The following is a 9,919-nucleotide window of genomic DNA, read 5'->3' as shown; positions in this document are numbered from 1 at the left end:
CTATAACATGGAATTACAAAATTACAGATGAAACAGCATGCTTAGAAATGAATTCATTGGCCTATAGTCATCTTACACACACACACACACACAAACACACACACACACATTCACACAATGGAATTATATTCACCCATCAGAAAGATTACTTTTCACCAGTGGTAAGAAAAATGAAAGGTTTGGGAAAATTATATTAAGAGAAAAGAGAAAGGAATGAAGAATCAGAGCAATATAGGTTTCATGGATTCATTCGTTTATTGTAGCTAGAAGATGCATAAAATTCTATAAGTAAACAAGACAGATTCTACCTTGTCCGTTAGAATGGCCATTACTAAGAAAACTAACAATAGCAAATGTTGGCATGGATGTAGCCAATTGGGAACTCCATTACACTGTTGGTGGGAAATTAAACATGTTCAACCACTGTGGAATGCAGTACGGAGTTTCCTGAAAAGAATAAATATAGATCTCCCTTAAGACCCAGTAATTCCCCTCATGGGCAGTAATCCAATAAATAACAAACAAGCTCACATGAAAGCTACCAGCATAACCATGTTCAGGGCTCAGGCCCAGAGTTCAAGGACTGGAAAAAAGTTACCACTCCTGATATTTGTTTCCGCAAATATGAACCGTTTTATATAAGATACCAAATCAATCTATTTGCAGTAGCTAGATTAGGACTTAAATGTAATGGGTGATAAATGGCTCCTTTGTTGAATCTTAGGAAGAGATGAAGGTAGTCCATAAAGGGGAGATTTTTGGTTGTTGTTGTTTGAGGGGCTTGAAGTCTGGGCTTGGGCACTGTCCCTGAACTCTTCAACTCAAGCTGAGTGCTCTACCACTTGAGCGACAGTGCCACTTCTGGTTTTCTGGTGGTTAAATGGGAATAAGAGTCTCAGGGTCTTTCTTGCCCACGCTGGCTTTGAACCGTAGTCCTCAGATCTCAGTTTCCTAAGTAGCTAGGATTACAGCTGTGAGCAACTGCACCAGGTAAAAATGGGGGCTTTTTAGAAAAGAAAATCCACCTCTTCACCAGTGTCTAAACCTCAGATATTACTATTAGAACACTTCATCTTCACCTCATTTCATCAGACATTTGTAAATTTTCTCTTTTCCTTCATGTGGGAATACTGCAGTCAATTATCAACTCACCTGGGGGACTGGATCAATTGTATGATAATTCCGAGCACCTAATTTAAGAACTTTTACTTCAAAAGAAATGAAACCCTCATTTGGAATAATTGTTTTCTCTTTTTATTACAAATCTGTGCTTGATTACTTCCTAATGTGATATTGGACTTCCTAATAGAGTGATGAAATTTTCTTTCTTTTCAACCTCTCCCACATGTGGTCAAATATTTAAGAATTCAAAGATTTGCACTGATAATTGATTAAGCTGACTTCTAAGAAAATATGCATTTCTGGAATTTGGTCTTCTGTCTTGTTCTTACATACACAAGCTTTCTATGATTTATTTGTTCTACAAGGAATTCTACTTTTCAATCTTTGTGTGACCAATTTTAGTCTCTCTGATCAGTCTTTCTGATCCTCTCTTTGGAGTCCCATTTGAGTCTACCTCATAAAAAATATATTAGTTATCAGCTAAATGACTCTCAGCTTCTGTTTTTTGCCTGATTTCATCTAGGCTGTGATAGCAACCCTGCCTGGCTGTGCTTAATGGAGTGTGTGTGTGTGTGTGTGTGTGTGTGTGTGTGTGTGTGTGTGTGTGTGTGTGTGTGTGTGTGTGTTGTTTTAGATGTCAAGGATTACTATTCAAGATAGTAGTTTCTCTGGGCCCCTGTGATCCCCTGGCCTAGAGTCAATTGGTTTTTCTCCTAAAGATACAAAGAACAACTGACTAAATTCCTGTTAATTGTCTCAAAATGAGGCAATCAGGCATCCTTGCAAAGCCATCAATAATGCTTTGTAACCACTTACAAAAGTAGTCTATCAAAATGGCTTTTCAAGGTTGACTGTGAAAAATGTTCATTTCCAAGTAGGCACCATAAAGTAGATCACATTCTTGGGATCAGACTTTTGGAAGGAAGCTTCCCCTTCCTTCCTTCTCTTATGATAGATCAAACCATAATATTCTTCAGTTGTGGCCAGCCTGGAGCACATATTCCCAAGAATATTCTGTACTGTAAAACAGGACCAACTTTCAAAATAACGGTGTAAATACTTGTCTACTACAGACTGATTTATCTTGCTTTTATCTGTTGTTATTTCATTACTTCAAACAGATGGATAATTTATATAGGGATTAGACAAAGGATTAATGGAATAAACATTCAGTTTACTTTCATAGATCCAATATAATACACTTAACCCGTAATGGACAAATAAATCCAACTCTAGAAACAATGTCATGAATATAAAATAAGTATATTCTGGCACACATACACCATCATCTACTCAAAAATTCAGTCTCTCTGTAAATATTTATTTGGTATGAAATAATAAAAATTTAATTAATGAATTTGACTTTTAAGTATTATCTGAAATAGTCCTCATGTATATAATTGTAAATAATTTTATAGATGTCACCTAGACAAGAATTTAACATGCATGTAGAAATCAAATTTCCTCAATTTAAGCTATATGAGAGGGGTCATACCCTCGTGTACTATGTGGTGTGAATTTTACCACAGTGATGAACCCTTCCAACTAATACCAAGAGTCATGTGCAATAATTTATTATTTGATGTTAAGATGAGTGCTAAGTGTAGAATACACTTTGAATTATTACATTAACTCACAGAAATCAAGCAATAATTATGTTATTTGTTTAAATTCTAATGCTTCTCAATTTTACAATTCATTAAATATATTATTAAAATTATTTTCACTTTCTTCTTTTCTATAGCTGCTGAAATGAAAATTATATATTAAACATTCAATATTAAGAAATCAATAATAAGTAAACTATTATTAAAATGACATACTATTAAACTGTGATTTGAATTATACTTCTAACAAATTGTGATGTAAGCAAGTCAATAGAATTAAGGGTGATCATTTTTAAACTTAGCAGCTTGTTATTTTTTTTATTTTTATTTTTTGGGTCCGATCGTGGGGCCTGAACTCTGGGCCTGGGTGCTGTGCCTCATCATTTCAGCTCAAGGCTAGTGCTCTACCACTTGAGACACAGTACTACTTCTGGCTTTTTTCTTTTTGCTTATGTGGTGCTGAGGAATCAAACCCAGGGCCTCAGGCATGCAAGGCAAGCACTCTACCACTGAGCCACCTTCCCAGCCCAGCAGCTTGTTATTTGTTTCCTAATTGTGTCATTTGTTATTCTTGGTCCAAGTCATCGCTTCATCTTAATTGTTTAGTTTTCTATTTTATCTCTATTGGTATGCTGATTGTGCATTTTGTTTTCCCTTTATAATGATTGACATGAAGCTGAAAATCTGTATGCTAGTTTATTACTTGCTATGTTAATGTAAAATTACTGCTTTCCACAGCTGTTCTGCTCTATGATACTACAGTATTTCCCCCACTGCCATCTCCTGTATTGCTGCTCTCATATATTTTATTTTATTTTTATTTAAATTTTATTGTCAAGGTAATATACAGATAGGATATAGTTACATAAGTAAGGTAATTAATTTATTTCTTTTCTAAATTACCCCTATTTTTCTCTCTCTTCACTCTCAATGCCCTCCCCCAAGTTTACTTACAAAATATTTTCTTTTGAATACTACTGTTGCATAGGTTCCCCCTTTGTCCTTTGTCTCACCATTTAGTTTTTTTTTTCCTTTCCCTTCCCTAGTTCAGATCAACATATTGAAAATACCCAGGGTATCAAAATCCAATACAATGACTACAGGGGATTAATCATAGGTGGGGAAAACACAAAAGGATAAAAAGAAATCACATAGTACATTAAGAACAACAATAACAAAGAATATGTCTTGGAGTTCATTTAACTTGGAATCACCTTATACGATCATATGTACATAGCTATTGAGCTATTCTGCTCATCTAATAAGATTATCCTTGATGCACACAATAATGCTCCCCTATTACCCAGTAATCCTACTTCTGGGCATATAACCAGGTGATCACAAACAAGGCCACAGTAAAGATACTACTATGTATCACAGTAATACTTACCAAAAATGACACACACACACATACACATGCACACACTTACAGATAAACACACGTGGAAAAATATGCTTGCATCACAAAGAATGTGACCACCTCATTTGTAAGGAAATGGAAGCTCTTTGAAAAAATCATATTAAGTGAAGTAAGCCAGATTTAAAGAAACATAGGTCCCATGGTTTCCCTTATTTGTATTAATTAGTTTACATCAAGGATAATCTCATGTATTTTAATTTGACATTTTGTTCTATGTTGAGTGTGCAACATTATTGCTATATTGTTTGTTATTATTTCTGAAAATAGGCAGGTATACTTAAAGAATTACATTCATCTCATCCATTATTGAAGGAAGAACAACTAAAAGAGTAACCACTACTAGGAAGAACAACTCCTACTTACTTAGCTTCATTCCTATGTAAGGCCAATGTTGTCCCCTGTATCCTCATGTTGTACACTACAACTCTATACCTGGTCATAATGTATATCTAGTATCTTATGCATTTTGAACTAAATGCCCCAGAAGTTCCACTTTGCTTTACTTTTAAAAAAAAATTCTGTCTTAATGTTTGAGGATTGTGTGTGTGTGTCTGTCTGTGTGTGTGTGTGTGTGTGTGTGTGTCTGTGTGTGTGTGTTTACAAAGATCAGAACATAACATTTTTCTTCATTTCGAATCCATCTTTCAGGTCATTGTAAGTTGTGGCTAATGGGAGAAGTCTCTTGTTTTTTTAAGGATGAAACAGAAAAAGATATTTGTGCATGTACCAGAGTTGCTTTATTAGTGTAGTTGAACACTGAACTTCGATTTATATCTTGGCTGTTGTTGTGAATAATGTGAATAACAATGAACTACAGATATATTACGAGTTACCCAGAGAGAAATAATCACATGATTGGTGGGTCAGATGGTATTTCAACTATGAATTCTTTAAAAAACTTCATACTACTTTCTACAAGGAGAATACTAACCTGTATTTTGACCAAGAGTGTAGAAAATTTCCTTTTCCTCACACTCTCACCAACATTATTACCTTTTATATAAAAGGTAATAAAGGGCAAATTTTTACTCTCTTCAGTACCCCAGACTGGCTTAAGACTGAAATCCAACCTCCTAAATGCTTGGAATTACGAACCTTTACCACCACACCTGGTTCCTTTGATTTTTTTTGATAAGAGTTATAATAGTTATAAAGTAGTATCATAGTAATTTTGAATTACATTTCTCTAATGACTTCTGCTCACAATGCATTAAGCCAGCACAGAAGTTATATTAAACACAACTGTGTAAACCCACTGGTGATATAGAGGGGTTTATGGAAAACATGTCTATTCAAACTTTTGTCCATTTTTAATCAAGTATCTTGTTAATCTCATTTTTAATCTCTCTATACAAAAATAATTAATTCAAGGTAGTAAAAAGGAAAAATTAAGCAACTCCTAACATTTTCAATAACTTGATATTGCTTAAATCATTTTCTGTTTATGCTTGAAACTATATAACAATTTAGTTAGGCCTTTTACATAGCTATATGTATTTCTTTTATTTTACATTGATTGCTCTTTCCAAAGCCTGCCTGTCTAATTTTGGTTTCTTTCGGTTTTAAGTAGTTCAGATTTCAAACTGAAGAATAAATGAAAGTAAGCAAACAAAAATACAGTTCCTCTCATCTGGTAATGCCTCTACAAGAATGAGAAAAGAGTTCATCATCCTAAGGACCCTTAATTCTTAAGATAATATTTGCTATAATGCTAATGTTATTACCATTTTAGTGTTTGGAAAAATTGTAATTAAAGGCACTAAGAGCATGGCCCAAGACACACAGTGAGGAAGGAAATGAGTCAAATTTCCAAAAGTCTTTCAGCAATACACAAAAGGTAAGTAAATTCTCTCCATTCTCTGGTACTCTCAATTCAATATTCATATTGTCCAAGAAATAATAGCATAGCAATTATTTTCCATGGTGATTGTTTTCTGTTACATTTTGTCTTCAACACAGACTGTGTTTGTGACATTGGGTTATTATGCACAGAGCTAAGCTTATAAATTATGGTCCAAAGAGAGGCAAATTTCTTCTGTCCCATAGTTCCAGTATCTGTTTTACAAAGTACTAAATCTTTTAAATATCATCACTTACTGTATTTTAAGAATTCAAGAATGAAAAAATTCACATATAATCACTCCAAAATGCTTTAAAACTAGATGATAAAACAGGCCTCTGTGAAGTAAATTTTCTTCTTTTAAAATTATTCTGAAAGCCTTGTGCTGGTTTGTCACACCTGTAATCCTAACTACTCGAGATACCTACTCAAGAGGCTAACATCTGTGGATAACATTTGGAAGCCAATCAGGACAAAATAAATTCATGAGATTATTTTCAAAAATTTTAATGAACTAGCAAAGTGCCAGGAATGGAGATGTAGCTTATATAGTAGCTCACCAATCTAGAGAGCAAGACGTAGCGAGATCTTGAGGCCCTGATTTCAAACTCTGAGCATGCTAACACGCAGGAATTCACACACACTCACTTTTTCAAAATATCTTCATATCAGTGTTTTGCATTAATTTCTTTGTTAATGATAATATATGGGTAAAATAGGCAAAATAAACTCTTCCATCTCAAAACATTTTTATACATTTTTTTGTAAAAATACTGTACAAAGGGGTTACAGTAACATGAACAAAGTAATAAGTACATTTCCTGTCAAGCTTTGTTACCTCCTCCTTTGTTTTTCCCCCACCATTCCTTCCCTTCCACCTCCACAAGTACACTCCTCACAACCCCAAGCCCCACCCAATGTCCCCAGTCTAAATTGTAAAGTTCGTTTTTCAAAATAATGTCTTGTGCATCTATTGTTATACAATGGGTCAAACTGTATTCCTATTTAAGCATGTTGTTTTTTTCCCTTTCCCTCCCCAAATTAGAGAAGTGTATATACAAGATGCAGGTGCACCAACATCAAATAAAGTGAAAACGAGGGTTATACTGTTGGGGAGGAATGTATAAAAAACAAAAAAAATGTTATACTGACATCAAATATAGTGAAAGCGGGGGTTATGTGGAGGAGATGGGGACAAACAAGTCGTTTAAGGATTCAGGTGGACCTGTTGCAACAATGAGAAGTACAAAATGTCATGTCAAAACCAGCTTTACAATGTCGGGGGGAGGGGAGGGGGGGTATGATTGGGTGGGAGGGAGGGGGGAGGCTGGGAAGGGAGGTGAAGGGTAAACAAAGGAGGAGGCTGCAATGCTTGGTAAGAAATGTATGCATTATCCTGCCCATGTAATTGTAACCCCTCTGTACAGTATGTTCTCAAATAAAATAAAATTAAATTAAAAAAAAAAAACAAAAAAAAAAACAAAAAAAAACAAAAAAAATCACGTTGTACATTATAAGTATGTGAGAAACAACAGCAAGAAAGAAAAAAAATTGTGTCTCTATCTTGGGGGTCACTTAGCTTAACATCAACTTATTTAGTCATATACACAAAGCTTTTCAACATTTCTGCTTATCCCAGACATATACTAGTTATTGCAAATAAGGGATACCATGGGAACTATGTTTCTTTGGACTTGGCTTACATCAGTTAATATAATTTTTTCCAAGACTTTCCATTTCCTAACAAATTGGGCGATGTCATTCTTTCTGATGGAGGCATAGAATTAATATATAGACATATATATGTATATATATAGTATATGTGTGAGTGTGTGTTTGTACACACATATACACACAGAACATTTTCCTTTTTTGTTTTTTAGAGCAACTTAGTTTTCCACCTACATCATTTTTTCAAATGTTTTTATTGTGATTACATGGTTACATAAGTTCCCAAATTTCACAATATTGTGGGATAGTGATGCTTAGTTAAAGTCACAAACACATTCTAACTTTGATGGACCAAATTGTCTATCATAGTCTACAACATTTATAAGTTCTATGAGCTTTGCAATAGAGTTATTTCTTTATATTTATATATATATATGTATATATATATATATATATACTTCTTTTGTTTTGAAATATGTATATTTTTTGTTTTGTATAGCGTCAGCTATTCCCTCTTTCCCACTTGTTCCCTCCCTCCCTTCAGTGACATGGAGTTGCTTAGTTTATTTTGGTCAATGTCCAGTGCAGCTGATGGATCCCACTATTGTATGTTTTTCCCTGATTCTCTCTAGTCTTGTGTCGTCCTCTGGTTTCCCTTCAGTGTGCACATATGATCAGCAAAATGGGATTATTTAATAGTGATTCGACCAGATGAGTGGAAGTTCTTGGTTTCTTAAGTGTTGTTAATTTTTTCATATCACCTTACATTTTGGATTTAACATCCACTTATCATGGAGACCATGTGCCGTTCGTCTCTTTGCTTTTGGCTTACCTCGCTCAACAAGATTTCCTGTAGCTTGATTGATTTCCTTAATAATGCCATTAATTTGTCCTTTCTAATGGCTGGAAAATATTCCATTGTGCATAGTTACCACAGTTTTTGGATCTACTCATCTCTGGTGGTACATATGTTTTTTTTTTTCATATCCTGGCTATTGTGAACAGTGCTGCAATAAGCATGGAGGTGCATGTGTCCTTGAATATTAGTACCTGTTGTTCAGAATAGATGCCTAGAAGTGGTATGAATGGGCCATAAGGAAGGTCAATATTTAGCTTTCTGAGGACTCACCAGACTGATTTCCAAAGTGGTTGTGTAAGTGTACATTCACACACACACACACACACACACACACACACACACACATACACACACAGAATGTTTTCTTGGGAATCGGAGTTGGTTTCATATCTTAGCTATGGCAAATAATGCTACAATAAGCATTGTTGTGGTGGTAGTTTTAGTATGGACTTGTTTCTGATCATTTAGGAGAATGCCCAAAAGTGGGATTGCTGTGTAATAGGGGAGCTCTATGTGAAGTCTTTTGAGGAACCTGCAAACTGCTTTCCAAAGTGGATGAACAAGTTTACACTCCCATCAAGAATACAGTAGGCTTCCCTTCTGGCCACATCCCTTCCAGCATCTGTTGTTGTAAAAGTATGGAACGATTCACTAATTTGCGTGTCATCCTTTTGCAGGGACCATGTTAATCTTCTCTGTATGTTCCAATTTTAGTGTATGTGCAGCCAAATTGAGCACAGAACATTATTGTATATATAAAGTGTAATTGATTTTCTTAAACTAGACAATTCAACAAAAAGTAAGTTCAAAAGAATTGTGAAATTTTAGAACCATTTATTTCTTACATAAGCACACATTTAGAGTAAAGTCAAGATTGACATGGCAAAAACAAAATAATTCCAGGTATTTGTTGTTCATGAGATGTGTAGGAAGAGGAATTCAATTATTCTACTGTCATAGTGATCATTGCAGCAAATGTTAAGGTTTGTTAAAAGTTTTAATGATTTAAATATCTTTATTTTTGGGATTTGCTTATATATGATAAAATTAAGACTGTTTGGCAGGTCATAAAATTTTTTGATAAAGTATATAATATTTCTAGTAGCATGTACTAGTAAGTATGTACATTTCAGAGTTTACAGAAATTTTACTAATGAGAAGTTGCAAAGACTGTTTAAAGAAGCAGAGTGAAGAGTTAAGATTTAAAGTACACAGTTTCTGTTAAATCTTTAGGGCTCCCTTACGTTATATGTTAATGATGAACAAATAATTATAAAAGCCACATATAAATGATGAGATGAACTATAAATAGTAATCTTAGTGGGTAAATTTAAAGGCTACTCATAGCTTTACCCAGTTTTACATGTACAGGAATATGAGAAAATAGTAAAATCTACTAT

General features: G+C 34.3%; 1 non-coding gene across 1 annotated transcript; it reads right to left on the bottom strand.

The window, feature by feature from the left end:
- Positions 1-9,151: 9,151 nt before the first annotated feature.
- On the bottom strand, positions 9,152-9,257 carry LOC122100572. Its single transcript, XR_006146201.1, has one exon. It is a non-coding gene; the product is annotated as a U6 spliceosomal RNA (small nuclear RNA).
- Positions 9,258-9,919: the final 662 nt, after the last annotated feature.

The sequence above is a fragment of the Dipodomys spectabilis genome, unplaced genomic scaffold (assembly GCF_019054845.1).
Source record: "Dipodomys spectabilis isolate Male_0828 unplaced genomic scaffold, ASM1905484v1 ptg000583l, whole genome shotgun sequence".
Classification (NCBI taxonomy): domain Eukaryota; kingdom Metazoa; phylum Chordata; class Mammalia; order Rodentia; family Heteromyidae; genus Dipodomys; species Dipodomys spectabilis.
This window is presented reverse-complemented; position numbering and strand designations above follow the sequence as displayed.